The 21,962-nt window shown below is 45.2% G+C and overlaps 1 protein-coding gene across 6 annotated transcripts in view; it reads right to left on the bottom strand.

Moving 5' to 3' along the window:
• Window positions 1-20,988, bottom strand: part of FUT8 (fucosyltransferase 8) — a 303,904-nt gene extending 282,916 nt beyond the window's left edge. For 4 of the 6 annotated variants that reach the window (XM_043516317.1, XM_043516316.1, XM_038407243.2 and 1 more), the window contains exon 1: window positions 20,646-20,941. The gene's annotated coding sequence lies outside the window, so the exon portion shown is untranslated. Of the gene's footprint in view, window positions 1-20,645 lie in introns of all 6 variants that reach the window. The other 2 variants (XM_038407244.2, XM_043516319.1) reach the window with 2 other exon arrangements.
• Window positions 20,989-21,962: the final 974 nt, after the last annotated feature.

The following is a 21,962-nucleotide window of genomic DNA, read 5'->3' as shown; positions in this document are numbered from 1 at the left end:
TATGAAGTTTCTTCCAGGATTATTCTTAAGTGTTACTAATCTAGGAGAAGAAAGAGTTCCTCAGTACTCCTCTGAAGTATGGGCTTCATTATCTGGAGTAGTCATCTCTGCAAGGATCACCTCTTTAGCTGTGTTCAGGAAGCATTTTCTGGTTCCAGTGAAGCAAGAAAGTCAAAAGGGACCTGAAGCTTCTTCCTGAGTCCCTGAAAGAAGTTTGGTTTAGCATGATCCTGTTCAAGTCTAAAGAATTCTCAAAAGCCTTTTCAAGAGATTCACTGAAAAGCAGTACGCTATCAAAGGGAGTCTAAAACAAGATTTATTCCATTTTCAGGGGCAGTCTCCAAGACCATGAGCCACAAGTTGCGGTCAACTAAAGTAAAGCAGGGGAGACACACATCAGAAAACCTGGTAGTGTCACAGATTTGTACAGGAAGTAGAGTTAACCTGATGAATCTCAACCTTTTCTTAGACTTCCTTTCCAGAGACTCTTATGGGGGAAAAAAAACATTGCTAACCCTTCAGTAACTGCTGGTCTTCAAGATGTGTTGCACATATCCATTCCACTGTAGGTGAGTGCACACCCAGTGCATGAGTATCAGGTTTTTCCCTCAGTGGTGCCCAATGTGCCTCAAGTGCCCTCTACTGCCACATGCCACTGCATGCAGACATGAGCCGCCCCCAACCCCCCTCAGTTCCTTCTTACTCAACAGAGAGGGGAAGGGGGGCAGGTCATGGAATAGACCTGTGCAACACATTTCAAAGAATAGCAGTTACAGAAAGGTTAGGTACCATTTTTTCTTCTTCAAAATGACTGCACATGTCCATTCCACTGTAGGTGACTCACAAGTAGTTCGGTCTGGATATGGACTCAGAATCTGTTTGAACAGTAACTATAAAACAGCACGCATGAATCTGGTATCATTCATGGACTTATGGGTGATAAAATAATGGGTGGCAAACGTGTCCTGAGGACTAAGTCGCCACTCTGCAAATGTCCAGAATATGTTCTTGTACCTAAGCTGCATACCCCCTGTAAAACAAAGGTCAACCAAAAAGGTCAAGCTTCAATTCCTTTCTTTTTCGCATCAACACCTGGTGTTCCTGCCTCTCCTACTCTTCAGTTGCCCCAACTATTAAGGAGCACAGTGGAGGATGGGTGTCCAGGTGCTCAAATCTCTAAGAGGGGACATACTATCTGCTCCCTGCCCTTCTTGCTGTGGGAGAGAGAGAAGACAGATCTGTCACAATGCCAGGACCAGCTCTATAATAGCTTCATTGATTGATAGAGCCTTGTTGGTGGCTCCTGCTGAAGCCAAAATATCCACCAGCTCATGGGATCTCTCACGTACCTCCTCTGCTTGGATATCCAGGACTGTGGCTACTCTTTTAACAAGTCCTAGGGAGCTATATATTCATCTGGAGGGGAAGAGTTGCTCACTGCATCTACCACTTTATCTAGTGATGAGGAACAGGAAGCACAAGGACACAAACAGAGTTTACTCTATATACTCTGCTAAAGGAACCACTGAAGTGGCTTCCATCTGTTTGGCACCAGTCACAGTACCGATGAGCAGAAGGTATCTCCAGTACTGATGCTCCAAATGCCCACCCAAAAGTAGAGACTGAGATGGATGAGGGGATGATCTGACAGCTGTAGGAAACCCCACAGGGTCCAAAAAGGCCACTGCCTCTTGTCTGATGGCCACGGCTGAGGCTGCTGTGGAAACCCTGGGACATAAGTCTCCAACAGAGGATGCATGTCCTGTCTAGCACGGGCAGCAGGTAACATAGGCAAGGGAAGGCTGTGCCTCCCCAAACAGACTGGCATGGCCTCACCCATGCTCCGTCCCCAGGCCCCCTCTTGCCTACTTCCAGTTCCCTTCCGACTCTTCTGTGACAGAGAGGCTGGGGCCGGTGTGCACAAGGGGCTGGGGGAACTTCGGCCACGCCACCCGCCCAGCGCTGGGGGTACTCCCACTGCACTCACCGCATGGGGGGGGCTTGGCGGCCACGGGGGCGGGTGCTCCGGGTACCAGTGGGGGGCATGCAAGAAAGGGAAGAGCTGGGGCCTTGGGCAGAGGGGGAGGGGCTGGGGGCTAGCCTCCCCCAACAGCGCCTTCACCCACAGCCCATGTTGTCTAGGCTGGAACACACAGGACCCAACTTCAGAATCAGAAGATGACAAATATTCTCAATCTTCTGGAGACAGATAGCCAGAACCCAGAGATGGTGACACCAAAGAAATCATAGCTGGCTTCCTCTTGCTTCTGAGGTAAGCAAAGTATAGGTGGAATTGGCACTGCATGCTTTGCAGGAGCTGGGGCAGGACCCCATGGCACCAATATCAACTGAAATCCTTCCTGCGCTGCTGGAGAAACCGGGACCAAGAAGTTAAGTAGCTCACTAGCAACTACATACTCCTCTAGCTTCGCTAATACTCATAATAGCTCTTGGCCCTGAGGTACCAGGAGATAGCCCAAAAGAGCTGTACTGGACACTACATGGGTCGGTCTCAACAGACCAGGCATTGGTTCTGGAATAAAGACTCTGTCTTTATCTGTAGAGCGTTTCAGGGAGTTCCTCCTTTCAATAACTTCCAAGATCTCTTCCCTTTAGAAGGCTTCAGTACTGAGGATTTTCTTGAGTGAGGTACCAAGTCACTGGAGATCTTGTGCCTCTTTTTTAATACTGGTAACAGCAAACAAGCTCTTGACACACAACTCAAGCAGAACATTCTAGACTAATGTCAATGTACCCACTGCTCGCTCCGAACAGGCAAGCTCCAAGGTGATGGTGATGAGTTTCCTTTCAGTCATGGCAGGGATCAAAATTTCTTGTTCTTAGATTATTGGTCCAAGTTCCTTGTTCACAAGTTGGTTCTCCCTCCTCTGGACTGTTGTAATATCCTTCTCCTGGCCTTGATAATGTCAAAGCTGCGCCTTTGCTCATTTAACCCTCCTTGTCATATCCCCCAATTGGTTCTTTCCTCATCAAATACATGTTCCTTGCTTTTAGGAGCACTGTAGAGCTTCACCATGTCTACATTTCTGTTGCCAACTGTTCTCAACTTGATATACTCCCTTTGTGGTTTCTTTTTCATCCTGGTGCTGTGCCTAGAAAAACCTCCCTGTCCCTATTTGGAGTTCTCCATCTCTGAATCATTCCTTTAAAACCCTCTTCTTTTGGTTGATTTTCTACAGATGTTCTCTGCTCTGGTACTGATACTCCTCTGTTGCTCTACTTTTATCTCCTATTGAACGATCCACGCTTTCAAAGTTCATCCACATTTTGTGTTATGTTGATTTTTTGTTTTTGTCTTTGGCATCCCTTTCTCCTTATTCTGTCATTATTTAACATTAATCTTATTTAATGTTTTAAAATATTATACATTTACCTTTTTAAAAACTGTATACATTCTGTGTTCAAAAACAGCAATGATTAAATGCTTTTCTTTTAGTTTTCCAAAGATACAATTTGAGTTTTAGTCATCATTTAGACAAAAAAAAAATGTGAGGGTCACTATATTGGAGTGTAAGTTAACACCTTGTTGATTTGTATGAAATGAAAACTGAAGGAAGAACATAAAGAGACTGAGTCACAGGAAAAGAATGAACGTCTAATAGGTGAATGAAGAAGTGGCAGAGTATGGGATTCCAAGTTGGGACCACTTAACTTGGGAGATGTTGAGCTATATTTTTGCTGGTCTGCTAAAGTATTTCTGTCCATAGTAGGTTGCAGGGTATAGAGCCTTAAAATATGATTACTATCTTGCTTCCCTCTTTCTCTGACTCCCAACTGCTACATCATGATTTTAGCAGCTGATATCTCAGGATCTGCTAGTTAGAGATTCCCTTTTTCCAGTGGAATATAGCATCCTTATCTCCTGAGTAAGTATCCCCTGGTCCAAAAGTTAAGGAGGACTTGTGGCACCTTAGAGACTAACAAATTTATTTGAGCATAAGCTTTCGTGAGCTACAGCTCACTTCATGAGATGTTAGTTAGCCTTCATGGTGATGTGAGATCCCTCCTGCAATTTTTTTTTTTTCAAGTGGGAATGCTTTTTTTCCTCTACTTGCACGATGGATTTTTGGAAAAATTACAGCCTTGATATTGCAAATTCTTCCCTCGTTGCTTGCAAAATACATGGGTTTTTACTTAGAGTAGTCTTCTAATTAAGATTCTAGATAGTTTATAGTGAAGGTTAAGATTTTGTAGTAGTTATTTTTAGTAAAATACATGGACAGGTCGCAGACAACAAAAATTCACCGAGGCCTGTGATCTGTCTGATTTTTCCTAAAAATAATGGTGGAGGAGGGGCTGACAACTGTGGTCCTCCACTGCCTGCAGGAGAGGGGACTGAAGTGGAAAATGTCACAGAGGTCTCTGAAAGTCACAGGATCAGTGACCTCCATGACAAAATCTTACTCTTATTTATAGTTAAGGTAGTGGTTAGTTAGATGTAAGTTTCTATTTTTAGGCTTAGATTGAGTAGTTCAGTTTTTTGGACCGATGCTGAATTAAATGTATTCTTATTGAGGCATGGTGAAGCTCTACAGTGCTCCTAAAAGCAAGGAACATGTGTTTGATGAGGAAAGAACCAATTGGGGGAATATGACAAGGAGGGTTAAATGAGCAAAGGCGCAGCTTTGGAGTTATCAAGGCCAGGAGAAGGATATTACAACAGTCCAGAGGAGAGAGAACCAACGTGTGAACAAGGAACTTGGACCAATAATCTAAGAACAAAAAATTTTGATCCCTGCCATGGCTAAAAGGAAACTCATCAATTCCCTCCAATTCACAAAAAAAGAAAAATTCTAACATTACCAATCCTTCATCTCCAACAATGAAAGAAAGAACTGAACAATACAACTCACGAAGAACACATATGGTAAAACAAACCAAAACCAAAAGGAAGTAAGGGGCTTGAGCCTAAGAATTTCCTTTGCCTTTTAATTTTTGTTTACATAATACCAATGGTTTATAACCTTTAGACTACAAAGGATTATTTTAAAACTGCAACATTTGAGCTCTCTTTCTGGGTTCTAATCAGTTTGATAAAAAAGGAAATAAAATTTAAAAAAAAATTAAAATTAAACACCTTACTAGTAGCTGCACTTATTATTACAATGTCAAATCCCAGCTTGCTTTCTCCTCCTAAAGTCAAAGAATTTTGGGGAGGGAGGTTCAGAGAAGACAATCCCACAGAGCTACTAAAAATCTTAAGTAAAAATACATTAAAACAACTCATACTTTGGCCGGTATGAAATCAACACCAAATTTAATGCCATACAGATTTTTTGCTATACTATAGCCTCCCATCCACTCAACAACAAAAAAAAAGTGTGTACACAGAACTTCAAAATTACACTTTAAACTTACCTCAGATAAGAAGACACTCTGTTGCTCTGACAAATAAGAGGCACCTACACTATCAATTTCTGCAGCACTTGAGCTTTTTTTTTTTTTAATTTCTTTCAAACAAAAACCAAGTATAAATCAATATAGTATCTTCTTTCAGAGTCTATAGTCACACAGCACTGATGTCTCTGCTTCTTTTCATTGCTTTGCCAAACAACAGTAAAATGAAATTAACAAGTTTGGTCAACTTTAGTGCTGCCAGTCAGAGTCTGGTGAACAGCTTTACGGCTTTCTGTTGCATGTCAATTCCACATTGCTGCTGCCCGAGAGAGCTATGAACAGCTGCAACAGTTATTCATGACAGAAACAGAAACCAAAACACAATCTAAAGGGGATGAGGCCTGGCAAAGACCTCACACTCTTTTTGTAGCAACCACAAGCGTAGGGTAGAGATACACTTCCTCCACTCAGTAGCCAGGAAACTGTGGAGGCAGAAAAACAAAATTCTTCCTCCCTTCTAGAGCCTAGACAGAGGGGCAACTTCAAGTTTCAGACACCTGTTAACCAGAGGCGACATGAAAGAAAATCCTCATGCAAGGATCAAGAAGAGTACCCTGGCAAAAATTCCAGCATTCACCCACCTCCCAACAGCTCTCGTGGTTTGCTTCTCAATAGAGCACTGCCCCTAGCCCTCATCATTGGGGACCCTATTTTCATCTTTCGGATATCTCTGGCCAGTAGGTGGAAAATTTCCATCTTTCAGCATTCATGAGCAGGGAAGCTTCTCAACTCCAGAAGAAAAACAAATACAGGAAAAAAGAAACATCTGAAAAGGTATTTCTAAGGTCATACCAAATTCATGGTCCATTTTGGTCAATTTCATGGTGACAGGATTTTTAAAATCATAAATTTCATGATTTCAGCTATTTAAATCTGAAATTTCACATTGTTGTAATTGTAAGGGTCCTGACCCAAAAAGGAGTTGTGGGGTGGGGCGGGAGGGTCACAAGGTTATTGTGGAGGTGGTCCCAATATTGCCATCCTTACTTCTCTGCTGCTGCTGGCAATAGTGCTGCCTTCAGAGTTGGGTGGCCAGAGAGCAGCAGCTGCTGGCCAGGAGCCCAGCTCTGAATGCCGAGCCGCCACCAGCACCACCACAGAAGTAAGGATGGCATGGTATGGTATTGCCACCCTTACTTCTGCACTTTTGCCTGCAGAGCTGGGCCCTCAGTCAGCAGCTGCCACTCTCTGCCCGCCCAGCTCTGAAGGCAGCGAAAAAGTAAGGGTAGCAATACTGTGACCACCCCTGCCCCCCCCAACTCCCTTTTGGGTCAGGACCCCCAATTTGAGAAACACTGGTTTCCCCCCCATTAAATCTGTATAATATAGGATAAGAATACAAAAAAAAGACCAGATTTCATTGGGGATGGGGGGAGCACTAGATTTCATGGTCCGTGATATGTTTTTCATGGTCATGAATTTTTAGGGCTCTAGGTATAACATTCAGCACACCAGAAAAGGCCTTCATGACTATTGCCCACACATACACACCACTATACACACCTATTTTGCATAGCTTATGCACTACAGAAAACAGAAGCCCTAATGGTTGCATGTGCTGTATTGATTGTTTCCAGTACTGAAGCAAATCATCAGATCTAAAGAATCTGATTGTGACTCTCTCTCTTTGCCTTGGTCTACACTAGGAGCTGAGGTCGAATTTAGCAGTGTTAAATCGATTTAACCCTGCACTCGTCCACATGACGAAGCCCTTTTTTTCCCCAACTTAAAGGGCTCTTAAAATCGATTTCCTTACTCTGCCTCCGACAAGGGGATTAGCGTTGAAATCGGCCTTCCTCGGTCGAATTTGGGGTACTGTGGACACAATTAGACGGTATTGGCCTCCGGAAGCTATCCCAGAGTGCTCCATTGTGACCACTCTGGACAGCACTCTCAACTCAGATGCACTGGCCAGGTAGATAGGAAAAGGCCCGCAAACTTTTGAATTTTAATTTCCTGTTTGGCCAGCATGGCTCATCAGCAGAGGTGACCATGATGGAGTCCCAGAATCGCAAAAAAGCTCCAGCATGGACCGAACGGGAGGTACGGGATCTGATCACTGTATGGGGAGAGGAATCCGTGCTATCAGAACTACGTTCCAGTTTTTGAAATGCCAAAACATGTGTCAAAATCTACCAGGTCATGAAGTACAGAGGCCATAACAGGGACCTAAAGCAGTGCCGAGTGAAACTTAAGGAGCTGAGGCAAACCGACCAGAAAAACAGAGACAAACGGCCGCTCCGGGTCAGAGCTCAAAACATGCCGCTTCTATGATGAGCTGCATGCCATTTTAGGGGGTTCAGCCACCACTACCCCAGCCATGTTGTTTGACTCCTTCAATAGAGATGGAGGCAACACGGAAGCAGGTTTTGGGGATGAGGAAGATGATGATGAGGTTGTAGATAGCTCACAGCAAGCAAGTGGAGAAACCGGTTTTCCCGACAGCTAGGAACTGTTTCTCACCCTAAACTTGGAGCCAATACCCCCGAACTCACCCAAGGCTGCCTCCCGGACCCGCCAGCAGAGAAGGGACCTCTGGTGAGCGTACCTTTTAAAATACTATACATGGTTTAAAAGCAAGCATGTTTAATGATTAATTCGCCCAAGCATTCGCGGTTCTCCTGGATATACTCCCAAAGCCTTTGCAAAAGGTTTCTGGGGAGGGCAGCCTTATTCCACCCACCATGGTAGGACATGTTATCACTCCAGGCCAGTAGCACGTACCTGGGAATCATTATAGAAGAAAGTATTGCAGTGTATGTTTGCTGGCGTTCAAACAACATCCGTTCTTTATCTCTGTGTTATCCTCAGGAGAGATATATCATTCATGGTCACCTGGTTGAAATAGAGTGCTTTTCTTAAGGGGACATTCAGAGGTGCCCGTTCCTGCTGGGCTGTTTAACAGCGGGGAACATTTCTGTTCAGCCACAGGCAATCACAGGGAGGGGGGGAGGGGCTAGCCACGCACTGGGGGGAAGCAAAATGCGACCTTGGAATGAAAGCACATGCGCTATGTATGTAATGTTAACAGCAAGGTTTACCGTGAAAGAGAGTGTACCTATTGTTCTATAAAAGGTGTCTTTTTAAATATCACTGTCCCTTTTTTTTTTCCTCCACCAGCTGCATGTGTTTCAAGGATCACAGGATCTTCTGCTTCCCAGAGGCTAGCGAAGATTAGAAGTCGAAAAAAACACACTCGCGATGAAATGTTATCTGAGCTCATGCTATCCTCCCACACTGACAGAGCACAGACGAATGCGTGGAGGCCGACAATGTCAGAGTGCAGGAAAGCACAAAATGACCGGGAGGAGAGGTGGCAGGCTGAAGGGAGTAAGTGGCGGGCTGAAGAGAGGACTGAAGCTGAAAGATGGCGGCAGCATGATGAGAGAAGGCAGGATTCAATACTGAGGCTGCAGGAGGATCAAACTAATATGCTCCAGTGTATGGTTGAGCTGCAGGACCACAGACCACCACTACAGCCCCTGTATAACCAACCACCCTCCTCCCCAAGTTCCATAGCCTCCTCACCCAGATGCCCAAGAACGCGGTGGGGGGGGCCTCCGGCCACCCAGACACTCCACCCCAGAGGATTTCCCAAGCAACAGAAGGCTGGCATTCAATAAGTTTTAAAATTGTAAACTTTTAAAGTGCCGTGTGGCCTGTCCTTCCCTCCTCCACCACCCCTCCTAGGCTACCTTGGTAATTATCTCCCTATTTGTGTGATGAATTAATAAAGAATGCATGAATGTGAAGCAACAATGACTTCATTGCCTCTGCAAGCAGTGATTGAAGGGAGGAGGGGAGGGTGATTAATTTACAGGGAAGTAGAGTGAACCAAGGGGCGGGGGGTTTCATCAAGGAGAAACAAACAAACAGAACTTTCACACCGTAGCCTGGCCAGTCATGAAACTGGTTTTCAAAACTACTCTGATGTGCACCACGCCCTCCTGCATTCTTCTAACGGCCCTGATGTCTGGCTGTGCGTAACCAGCAGCCAGGCGATTTGCCTCAACCTCCCACACCGCCATAAATGTCTCGCCCTTACTCTCACAGATATTGTGGAGCACACAGCAAGCAGTAATAACAGTGGGAATATTGGTTTCGCTGAGGTCTAACCGAGTCAGTGAACTGCACCCGCGTGCATTTAAACATCCAAATGCACATTCAACCACCATTATGCACTTGCTCAGCCTGTAGATGAACAGCTCCTGACTACTGTCCAGGCTACCTGTGTATGGCTTCATTAAGGGGTTGGCTGGGTCCCCAAGGATAACTATAGGCATTTCAGCATCCCCAATGGTTATTTTCTGGTCTGGGAAGGAAGTCCCTTCCTGTAGCTTTTGAAACAGATCAGAGTTCCTGAAGATGCGAGTGTTATGTACCTTTCACGGTCATCCCACGTTGATGTTGGTGAAACATCCCTTGTGATCCACCAGTGCTTGCACACTATTGAAAAGTACCCATTGCAGTTTATGTACTCGCCGGCTTGGTGCTCTGGTGCCAAGATAGGGATATGGGTTCCGTCTACAGCCCCACCACAGTTAAGGAATCCCATTGTAACAAAGCCATCCACTATGACCTGCACATTTCCCAGGGTCACTACCCTTGATATCAGCAGATCTTTGATCGTGTTGGCTACTTGCATCACAGCAGCCCCCACAGTAGATTTGCCCACTCCAAATTGATTCCCGACCGACTGGTAGCTTTCTGGCTTTGCAAGCTCGCTTCTCAACTGTGAGGGCTGCTCTCATCTTGGTATTCTTGCGCCTCAGGGCAGGAGGAATCGTCCCAGACGTGCAACACTATGCAGTCCCACCAGTCTGTGCTTGTTTCCCGGGCCCAGAATCGGCGTTCCACCACATGAACCTGCCCCATTAGCACCATGATGCCCACATTGCCAGGGCACGTGCTTTGAGAGAAGTCCGTGTCCATGTCCTCATCACCGCGCTGAGATCGCCTACTCAGCCGGTATCGCTTTGCCAGGTTCTGGTGCTGCATATACTGCTGGATAATGCTTGTGGTGTTTAGTGTGCTCCTAATTGCCAAAGTGATCTGAGCGGGCTCCATGCTTGCCATGATATGGCATCTGCACAGAAAAAAGGCGCAGAACAATTGTCTGCCGTTGCCCTGACGGAGGGAGGGGTGACTGACAACACAGCGTACAGGGTCGGCTTACAGGGAATTAAAATCAACAAAGGGGGTGGCCTTGCGAGAAACTGAATGGCCTCCTCAAGGACAGAACTCAAAACTGGGTTTAGCAGGCCATTGATTTCACAGAGGGAGGGAGGGAGGAGAAAATGAATACAAAACAAATCTGGTCTATTTCTTGTTTTGAGCCACTTCACTTATCTTTATACATCTTGCTGGCAAAAGACTGTGCAGTACGACCGCTAGCCATTGTCATCTCCTGGGTGCTCAGCAGAAGACGGTGCAGTATGACTGATCGCCATCATCTTCTTCTGGCTGCTGATTAAAAAAGACAGTGCACTACCAGTAGGACTCAATCGCCATGAGACTAAACTTAAAAGGGAAATGACCTGGCTGAGTCGCTCCCATGTTTGCCCAGGCGCCCTTGACCTCATCAAGGTCGGTTAAAAGAGCACCCAGGACTAAGTCGACGACAGCTACCAGTCATACTGCACTGTCTGCTGCCAAAAGGCAATAAACTGCTGCTGTGTAGCAATGCAGTACCGCGTCTGCCACACCCAGGAGACATACGGTGATGATTAGCTAAGCGGGCTCCATGCTTGCCGTGGTATAGCGTCTGCACAGGTAACTCAAGAAAAAAGGCGCAAAACGACTGTCTGCCCTTGCTTTCATGGAAAGAGGGAGGGAAGGGGGGCCTGACGATATGTACCCAGAACCACCCACGACAATGTTTTAGCGCCATCAGGCACTGGGATTTCTACCCAGAATTCAAATGGGGGCGGTGACTGTGGGAACTGTGGGATACCTACCCACAGTGCAACATTCCGGAAGTTGACGGTTGCCTTGGTACTGTGAACACATTCCGCTGACTCCATACACTTAGAGCATTTGTGTGGGGGGGACACACAATTGACTGTATAAAAACGCTTTCTACAAAACTAACGTCTACAAATTCGACCTAATTTCGTAGTGTAGACATACCCTTTGAGTCATTGTCACTATTATAAAAGGACTAAATAAGTGCTGAGATTAAGGAGAATCCACTGTTAGTTGGCTCTGAGCATATGAAGGTTTTTCCTTAAACAATTATGCTTGCTCACTTATCCTTCACCTTGACTAGCTATTAGGCAATCTCTGCTTACTCTCTTTTTCCTCTGATGCTTTTAACTATTTAATTAAGAAAGTATTAACAGGTTTATTAATCCTTGCCATGTAAAAATCAGAAACAAAACAATCATTACAACAATAAGCTTTTGTTTAGAGAGACATACAGGAATCTATTGTGTGTCTACACTACAATTAAACACCAGCAGCTGGCTCATGTCAGCTGACTCAAGTGATACTGCTGTTTAATTGCAACGTTTGGGCATTCAAGCTTGGGCTGGCGCTCAGGTTCTCAGACAAAATCCAGCCCAAGCATCTACATAGCAGTTTTACAGCCCTGCAGCCCCAGCCCAAGTCAGTTGACCCAGGCCAGTCACAAGTGTTTAATTGCTGTGTAGATGTACCATAGTCACCAGATTTATTTAATACAGTGTTACCATATTACAGAGTGAGCATCATTACAACACCTATGACATGATGTTTCTAGTGATTCTATTAAATTGAGTGAAATCTCTGATTATACATTTCACAGACAGGGCATATCTATCAAATGTTAATATTGAAAATAACTGGACATGGTGCTGGGGTTTTTTGCAGGTAAATGTACTATGGGTATCAAAAGGTAACTAAATATATAAATATTTGTTTGTCTTCTGTCTATTTTGCTGGGTATATAATCTGATGCTTCTTTTACGTGGGGCTCTTTACAAATTAGTCATTTCTGTCCTACTTAATGGTGAGAGACTAATACCTTTTTTAATCAGTGTACAACTATCAGGACATTAGAATGAAAGACCACATATAAAGAAAAAAAAAAAAAGATGTAAATGGGCTAGTCCAAATTGATGTAATGTTGATTAAAAAGAGCCAGACTGAAAGCCCTGGAGACTGCCATCCTGTGTTTAGCCCCAAAATGGATACATATTGGCAGTTACTTTGCCTGTTTCTCCACACTGTCCCTTCAATGTGCCTCAATCTGACCTTCACAACCACCTTCCTATTAAGAGCTAGTTTAGCCTCCATGGAACGAAAAGCTCCATAACTAAAATGATTCCATCTTCCTTAATCAAGGTAGATTTATTCAGCCATTCATCAGTACAGTTATACCACTAATATTTTCAAGGATGGAACTCTACTCCTAAATCTGTCCCCAGATTCCCACTTAGGCTGTGTAGGATTATAAATTAGAGAAGAATTTTAACAGTTCAACTAGAGCTTAAATTTGAGAACTTCATTTCAGATGAACTAGGAAAACGTGACTGGAATTTTGAGAGACATTTCAAGAAACATTTTGAACCTCTAGCAAGCTCTTATACTGTAAAGAAAAATGAAAAGCAGTACTTGTGGCACCTTAGAGACTAACAAATTTATTAGAGCATAAGCTCACTTCATCGGATGCATTTGGTGGAAAAAACAGAGGAGAGATTTATATACACACACAGAGAACAAGAAACGATGGGTTTATCATACACACTGTAAGGAGAGTGATCACTTAAAATAAGCCATCACCAGCAGCGGGGGGGGGGGGGGGGAAAGGAGGAAAACCTTTCATGGTGACAAGCAAGGTAGGCTAATTCCAGCAGTTAACAAGAATATCAGAGGAACAGTGGGGGGTGGGGTGGGAGGGAGAAATACCATGGGGAAATAGTTTTACTTTGTGTAATGACTCATCCATTCCCAGTCTCTATTCAAGCCTAAGTTAATTGTATCCAGTTTGCAAATTAATTCCAATTCAGCAGTCTCTCATTGGAGTCTGTTTTTGAAGCTTTTTTGTTGAAGGATAGCCACTCTTAGGTCTGTAATCGAGTGACCAGAGAGATTGAAGTGTTCTCCAACTGGTTTTTGAATGTTATAATTCTTGACGTCTGATTTGTGTCCATTCGTTCTTTTACGTAGAGACTGTCCAGTTTGGCCAATGTAGTTTGGCCAATGTACATGTACATTGTCCCTCCCCCACATACTGGTTGAGAGTTCTGAGTCCCCCATACCTGCTGAGAACTCCAGCCCTGCCACCCTGGAGCTGAAGCTGAAAATGTCACAGAGGTCTCCGAAAGTCACAGAATCTGTGAATTCCGTGACATAATCTTATCCTTAATTATAAAGCGAGACTGGAAGCACCACTTATTATTAAGGTTAGCAGACACTCCTTATTATAAAACAGTTTTCAGTTGAATATAACTTTGCCGAACTTCAGCCATTCAGGCTGAAGTTTTCCATTCCAAGTGTACACCCAGGGCTGAACTGTTTTGGAAAAAATCAGCAAACACAGTTCAGATGTTTTCAAGAACAAGGCTAGGGAAAAATGCATTGTTTTGCCCAGGCTGAAAAAAAATGGCAACCTTTTCCTTGAGCAGCTCTAGCACCCCAATGCATTGGATCAGGGACCTGAAATTTGTCAAAGGAGTGGCGGCCTATGTATCAAGGATGTGATTTTTGCCATTCCTGTGAAAATCTGCCCGAATTTGGCTTTTGGAAAATAAATAAATAAATAAATCACAATTTGCACAATAGAGACTATATAATTTTAGCAGATAAATTCCTTGAATCCATCTGCACTGAGCTTGCTCCAGCGCTGGACTGCAGGGGACTGAGTAGGACTTCCCCTGCAATTTCAGCTCTGGGAGGCTGCAGGCTGTGCTGGGTCCTGGTGCAGGCAGCTGAAATGAAAGCAGAGCCACCTCTCTCCTGTGTATTGCCCTCAATGAAGCGTAGAGGAGGAAGCTGTCTAATATGAACACAGTGGGGACGAAACATATCTGCTAAGGGGGGAGAGGGGAAGAAATAGAAGTAGGAAACTAGGACTGGGGGGGGGGCCAGGGTCTAGGAGCCAGAAAAGGAAATGGTGTAGGGAAAAGACTGGGAGTCAGTAAGTGGAATGGGGGAGGGGAACTAGGACTAGCTGGGCAAAGAGAATTGGCTGAGAACCAGTGACATGATGATGAGTTGTGGTGTCGGGGGAGAACCGGGGCTGGCTGGGTGAAGAGATTGGGACAAGGAGCTGGGGGGAGGGTACAGGACAATGAGATTGGTCAAAGAGCCTGGGAGAAAGATTGGCACTGGGATCCAAAGGGAATGGGCAACTGGCAACCAGGATTCAGGAGCGAAACAGACTGGATGAAAGCCCAGGAGGGAGGGAACTGGAACTAGCTAGGCAAGGAGACTGGGATTGGAGCGGGACACTGGGACTGGGTGTCTGAAGAGGCTAGACTAGAACTCCCTGGTCAAGGAGACAGGCTGAGATGAAAACCTGAGGAGCAGAGACTGGGACTGGTTAGGTGAGAAGAATAGGATTGGGATGAGTAGCCAAAGTGGGGAAGAGACAGGAAGGAGAGAACATAAGGGATAGCTCAGAAGGGGTCACAGTTTGGAGGGGGGAAACAAACAGAAAACTATGTTCACTAGAACAGTGGTTCTCAAACTAGGGCCGCCACTTGTTCAGGAAAAGGCCTTGGCAGGCCGGGCTGGTTTACCTGCCATGTCCGCAGGTTCGGTTGATCACGTCTCCCACTGGCCGCAGTTCGCTGCTCCAGGCCAATGGGGGCTGTGGGAAGCGGCACGGGCTGAGGGATGTGCTGGCCGCCCTTCCTGCATCCCCCAGTGGCCTGGAGCGGTGAACTGCGGTCAGTGAGAGCCACGATCCAGCTAACCTGCGGACGAAGCAGGTAAACAAAGTGGACCGGCCTGCCAGGGTCTTTCCCTGAACAAGCGACGGCCCCAGTTTGAGAACCACTGCACTAGAACACACTCCTCTCCATAACTTTGAATGGGACCCAAGATTCTTGCATCTCACCATTCCTCTGCTGTCAGCAAACAACTGTTAAACCTACTGGCATGTCTCATCCCCCTTTGGCACTAGTCCAAATAGATGACAGGCTAATATTGCTGTCATTTATTCCATTAGCACAAGTGGCAGAGGTCTATGTGGTTGATCTAAAGGTTCCAACCCTGCTGATGACTCGTGTTGGTGTCTATATGCCACCAAATAATGAAATTCTTGTTTTTTCAATTTGTTTCTTTAAAAAACTAGGAAATTAGATAATACAAACATTTTTAAGGTTACAAGATCAAGTTAGGAAACACCAGAAAATTAATATTGCCTGTGAAACTTTAATTCAACCCCCTAGTGCATATGCATTGTGAAACAGTTAACTACATCACACAACATTTTATCCACACAACCCTATCCCATTCAGTGCATAGGATGAATGGTGCTTGCTTAACTATTTGATCTTTTGTTTTTTCCTCACTGTTCTGTGTGTGACTCCATACCTTCTTTATCGCATACTATTCAAACCCTGCCCTAAAAACAAATTTATCAGATTCCTCATGGGCTTTTCTATGATGCTTATCATTACAGTATCTGAGTGTTTCATGAACATTAATGAATTCATTTTCACAACACCCCTTTGAAGTGAAGGGCTATTATTATCCCCTTTTTACAGCTGAGGAACTGAGGCACAAAGAGACCAAGATCAAAAGTATCCACTAAATTTGGGTTCCCAATCTGATTTTTTAAGATTTAGCACAATACATGTTCGAAGCACAGTTTCCATTGACTTCAACTGCAGCTGTGACTGGTCAGCACTTCTGCAAGTCAGACTCCAGGATCTCAAGTCAGGCACCCAGAAAATGAGAGAAACACAATTAGTAACCACCTGTAAAAAGTCTAGTTTAAGTGACTTGCTTAGCATTACACTGAAACTCTGTAGCAAAGGAAGGGATAGAATCCAATTCTCCAGGTCAACATTCATCTGCTTTAACCATGAGACACCATTTTTTCCTCTTCTTACAAACCCTTGCCTCATTTGTTATACGTGTTCCAAATTGTGCAACAAATGAAGACGGGATCCTACAAGACAAGAGCTTACTTTCCTACTCAACTTTGATTTATCCACAGAGCAGATTTATCCTGTGCACTGAATGAGGCAGGGGTCCTGTGGAAAAACAGTACGTGGTCATGTAACTAAAGATTGTATCATAGTGCATATGCACAAGAGGTCTGAATTAAGGCTGTACAGCCAATCTTAACTCTGGCATTTTGTAACCTGTGAGTGCTTGACTTTGTAATCTTCATGTTCTGTTAGTAGATGAGTTTGTGTGTGTGTTTGCGCACAAGCACATACAGTATGTACGTGTATATAATGCATATAGAACAGGAGTACTTGTGGCACCTTAGAGACTAACAAATTTATTAGAGTATAAGCTTTCATGGGCTACAGTCCACTTCATCAGATGCATAGAATGGAACATATAGTAAGATTATATTTATATACACACACACACACACACACACACACACACACACACACACACACACACAGATAAGTTGGAAGTTGCCATACAAACTGTGAGAGAGGCTAATTAGTTAAGATGAGCTATTATCAGCAAGAGAAAAACAAACTTTTGTAGTGATAATCAAGATGGCCCATTTAGACAGTTGACAAGAAGGTGTGAGGATACTTAACTTAAGGAAATAGATTCAATATGTGTAATGACCCAGCCACGCCCAGTCTCTGTTCAAACCCAAGTTAATGGTATCTTGTTTGCATATTAATTTAAGCTCAGCAGTTTCTGGTTGGAGTCTGTTTTTGAAGCTTTTCTGTTGCAAAATTCCCACCCTTAAATCTTCTACTGAATGGCCAGAGAGGCTGAAGTGTTCTCCTACCAGTTTTTGAATGTTATGATTCCTGATGTCAGATTTGTATCCATTTATTCTTTTGCGTAGAGACTGTCCGGTTTGGCTACATATAATGCAGATGCATCACTTTTTTTTATATGATGCATAGTATACATTAGTATAGATACATTATAAACATTCAGCTATAATATGCATTATCTATATTTCTTTATTGTATTATTGGTCCATCCTGTGATGAAACTGGAAAGATCTGCAGTTTTTTGAATGGTCTACCATAAATCTACATTTTTTTTCTTTATGGTATTGGTATATCCCATGGTCAAACTGGAAATAGATCTGCAGGCTTTTGAACGATTCTAGCATAAATTAAGTTATATTTTGCTTTGACACTAGCTCCCCCTCCAGACCAGCCTAACAATATTGTAATTACTTTTTATTTTAAACTCTGACTATACAAAAGATTTAAGTACTCAAATTCAACTCTTTCTTTCAGAAGATATCACTGAATCCCTGAAATTATGCTGAAAAGACTGATCACAAAATGAATAGCCAAAATCCACAAACAAAACTTTGAAATTCATTCAATCTAAAACACAATGGGTAAGCAGGGCACTCATGTATACCGCTACAATAGGTCTGAACAGATGAAAACTTTTCTTAATCAGATGGGTATTTACTATCTTCAACAAAATTCCATTATACACTCAAACTAATCTCTGTTTGCACCTTAATACAGTGATCATAAACAATTAAAATTAGATTACAGAAACTAGTAAAACCCTATGGATCTTAGTATCCTTTCTGATTTTATTAATTAATCCATTTGTTCTTGAGAAAGTATAAAGATGTTTTACACCTTGTAGTAATACCTTGTTCTTGTAGTCATAGAGTTTCCTTTCAGTTGCTTAGCTAATTTACTCAGACAAGATTCTAAACAAATCAAGCAACAAGAGAAAAAGCAGTTACAACTTTAAGACCACCTACATTCTTCAGGTTTCAGAGTAGCAGCCGTGTTAGTCTGTATTCGCAAAAAGAAAAGGAGTACTTGTGGCACCTGAGAGACTAACAAATTTATTAGAGCATAAGCTTTTGTGAGCTGTAGCTCATGAAAGCTTATGCTCTAATAAATTTGTTAGTCTCTCAGGTGCCACAAGTACTCCTTTTCTTTTTACATTCTTCAGTTGTCAGATACACATCTCCAGTTGTCTACATCTGAGATACTGAACTTGTGCAATTCAGCATTCCAGTGTCTGCTTCTTACTTTATCCTCTTTATTGAACAGCTTGCTCAGAAATATGAATAACTAATTACACTTTACACATGGAAAAACTGGTTGGTTTGTTTTGTCTATTGCGGGGGGGCGGAACTTAGCAAAACACTGCTTTGCTGCACAATGCAGAATGATTTCATCTTTAAATTATTTTAGGCAAGCGCTCATACAACTTTGGCAGTGTACAAGTTTGTACAGCTGCAGCATCCAAGCAAATACAGATTATTAAAAATAAAAGTCTGTCATTCAAATTGTAGTGATCAATATAAATATTGTTGATTGTGAACTTTAATACATGTAAAAAAATTACTGTAAAATCTGTTTTTAGTGGCCACACAGGGAACCAGCAAATATCAACTGCCTTTATAGTTGCCCATACAGTTTACAACTTTGAGTTTTTCATTACTTAAGATAAGGATGATTTTCAAAAAATTGACCTGATAATATTGTGAAACCCAAGAACTACCTCACTTCTAAATGGCCATTTTGAAGTATCCCCTTGACCGTTAGACAATGCTAGAAATTGATAGAAAATTATTAAAAATACTACTATAACATGCCAACTAAACATGATTGTAAATTCTAATATAAGCAGAACACACGTATGTTCCCAGACATAATGTATTATTATATAATATCTGTATTGGAGTAGCACCAACAGGGTAGCATGGGCAAACCATGGCCCCACTCTTGTATGGCTTGGTCTACACATGAGAGTTATATAGGCATAGTCAGTTGGGGGTGTAAAAAAAACCATATCCCTGATATAGTTATGCCAATATAATTCCCAATGTTGACGTACTATATTAACAGAAGAGTGCTTGACATAGCTCACGTTGTTTAGGGTGGTGATGTTCCTACAACGATAGAAAAATCCCTCTGTCAGTGTAAATTGTGTCAACACTATAATGCTATACTGACATAGTTATGTGTCAGTATAATCTCCATAGTGCAGACAAACCCAAATTCAGTCTCTGTCTCAAGGAGCTTACAGTCTAAGGCTCAATCCTACAACATATAGCATAAGTCTGGCCCTCTGCACTCAAGTGCTATATGTTATCTAAATAATGAGACAACAAAGGTGATATAAACAAACAAACAGAGAGCACAAGGCAACAAGTAAGATGACTGGTGTAATAAATTGTAGGTAATATGACTGCCCTTGTCCCCTTTCCCCTAACCTCTGTTTACTGGTCTGTCCTTACATTATGGTTTTATTTTTTTAAAAAAGGCCCATCCTTTCTGAGTGTTTGGAAAGCAACTAGCACACAGCGGGTGCTGCCATAAACAAACAACTGGCGGTAGCATCCCTAGAATTAAACATGCCTAGGAACAAGCACCAGTGCCTTGTCTACACTACAATTCAAACTCCTGTAAATTAATACGAGGTGGAAGATGGTTAAAGATCCTCGTGTGGGCAAGCGCCCGGCAGTAACCGACTTCGGAGCGGATTCGTGGGGCAGTCACTCCTCTGGGCTCCCCGGGGCCCTTCCCGTGAAGGGGGCTCATCGGAGATCCACTCCCACCACCAGCATTTTCTGCTCCTCATTTCATCCTGCAAAGACTGACTGTCGGGCCGGGGCATCCGCCGGGTGAGTGAAGTTTGCCGACGGCGGCGGCGGCAGCAGCTCGCAGGACAAGAGCAGCGCTCCCCGCCCCGAGCCCCGCGGCAGCCCGGCCCCCGGAGCGCCGCCTCCGCCCGCGCACCCCGCTCCGCGCTCTCCCTGCGACTCGCTGCTGGGCTGCGGGAGCTCGGGACTCGCACGCGGCTCCCCGGGGTCTGGCCAGCGGCCCCGGCCCCGCCCACGCGCACGCACACACACACACACACACACACAGGGGTTCAGCAGCCCCCTACTCCCGAGCGGCTCAGGCCCCGGCCCGCGGCACCACGCGGGGAGCCTGGCACCCGGCGGGGGAGGGGGGGGGGCGCTCTCCCCTTCCCCCACCGGCGGCAGTCGCTGAGCAGCGTTCGAGCCTCCGCAGCCCAGGCCCGGGGAGGGATGGGGAGCGGCAGCTGGAGCAGCCCCGAATCGGCTCCACACCCGGACCCCCGCAACCTCTTACCCGAGTAGCAGCAGCACCGCCCGCCGCCTCCCCTCCTGCTGCGGGTGCCGGCTTGGAGGACGTGTTGGCGCGCGGATGCGGGGGGGGGGGGGGGGGGGGGGGTAAAAAAAAATACGGAAACAGGAACCTGCGGTCGCTTAACGGAGCCTCCGACTGACTGAGCGAGCGGGCGCGAGAAACACAGCGCGGAGCGGGAGCGCGCCCCGGGGAGTAAGAGTGCTGAGCGGGTGCGCGCACCGGAGCCCGGCAGCCTGGGAGCGCTCAATTGGCGAACGGCGCTTCTAGGGTAGGGGAGGGATTCGCGTAAGCGGGGCAGACGGCACTACCCGCTGCCAGTGCGCATGCGCCATCCATGACGCTCTTGCGACTGGCCCAGGCTCCGCGAGCCGTGCTTGGCGGAGCGATGCTGCTCGGCGCTGGCTCCTACAGCGCGGCCGAGGCTGCCCGACGGAGACGGGCTGGACCCCCGCGCGGCTGTGCCTTGGGCACGGCTTGACTGGGCACCGGCACTCCGGGCCTCTCCCCTTCTCCCCCGCGCCGCGCGCCAGGGCTCTCGCCCCGCGGACAGGGCGGAGGGGGGCAGCTGCCGGAGCAGAGCCCGCTGAGCGCGGGTCTGGTAGCGGCCTCAGCCTGCCGGGCGGGGCCCCCTGCCGCTGGGAGGTGACTGTCGCGGACACAGGCCCGAGGGCGAGGCTGAGTCGTTTCGCACGGCCCGCAGAGCTCCCAGGTGCTGCGGTTTTGACGGGAGCCCGGTAGAGCAAGAGGGAGGCGGGGAAGGTGTGTGCCTGGTGCCGGTAGGGTTGTCACTTCTGCTTGGCCCTGTTCCTGAAGCTTTCCTCACGCGATAGAATCTTTAATTAAAGATTCATCTCAGTCCTTGAGGGTTCAGGACAGTCCCTGGACGGTTGGCCACCCTAGCGCCGTCCCAGGCAGCAGGAGCAGTGCGGGCAAGGGCAGTCCATCACCTATTCTTTGGAATGTATCTCCGGGGAAACCTGCATTTTTTTTTTTTCAGATAGGTTTAGTTTGCCGGCAGGAGGTGGATGTGTTCTCTCCCTTCCCCAAAATAACCTTAGTTGCACGTTCAGCAACAGTTTCTGGCCCACCAGTCGCTTGCAATTACCTCTTTATTGGAAAGTTAGGATCCTGGATTAGTTTCTACAATAGAAATTGAGCGTTAGAGGGATCAGAATGACAAAAAAATTACTTTCTGGGATTCTATCTGGAACAAAAACAACTAATTTTCCCTTCAGTTGATGGGACATGCTGTTCATTCACAGATTTGATAGTCAGCTCTGGGGGATATGATAGAGGTTT

This window comes from Dermochelys coriacea, chromosome 6, assembly GCF_009764565.3.
Source record: "Dermochelys coriacea isolate rDerCor1 chromosome 6, rDerCor1.pri.v4, whole genome shotgun sequence".
In the NCBI taxonomy this organism is placed as follows: domain Eukaryota; kingdom Metazoa; phylum Chordata; order Testudines; family Dermochelyidae; genus Dermochelys; species Dermochelys coriacea.
This window is presented reverse-complemented; position numbering and strand designations above follow the sequence as displayed.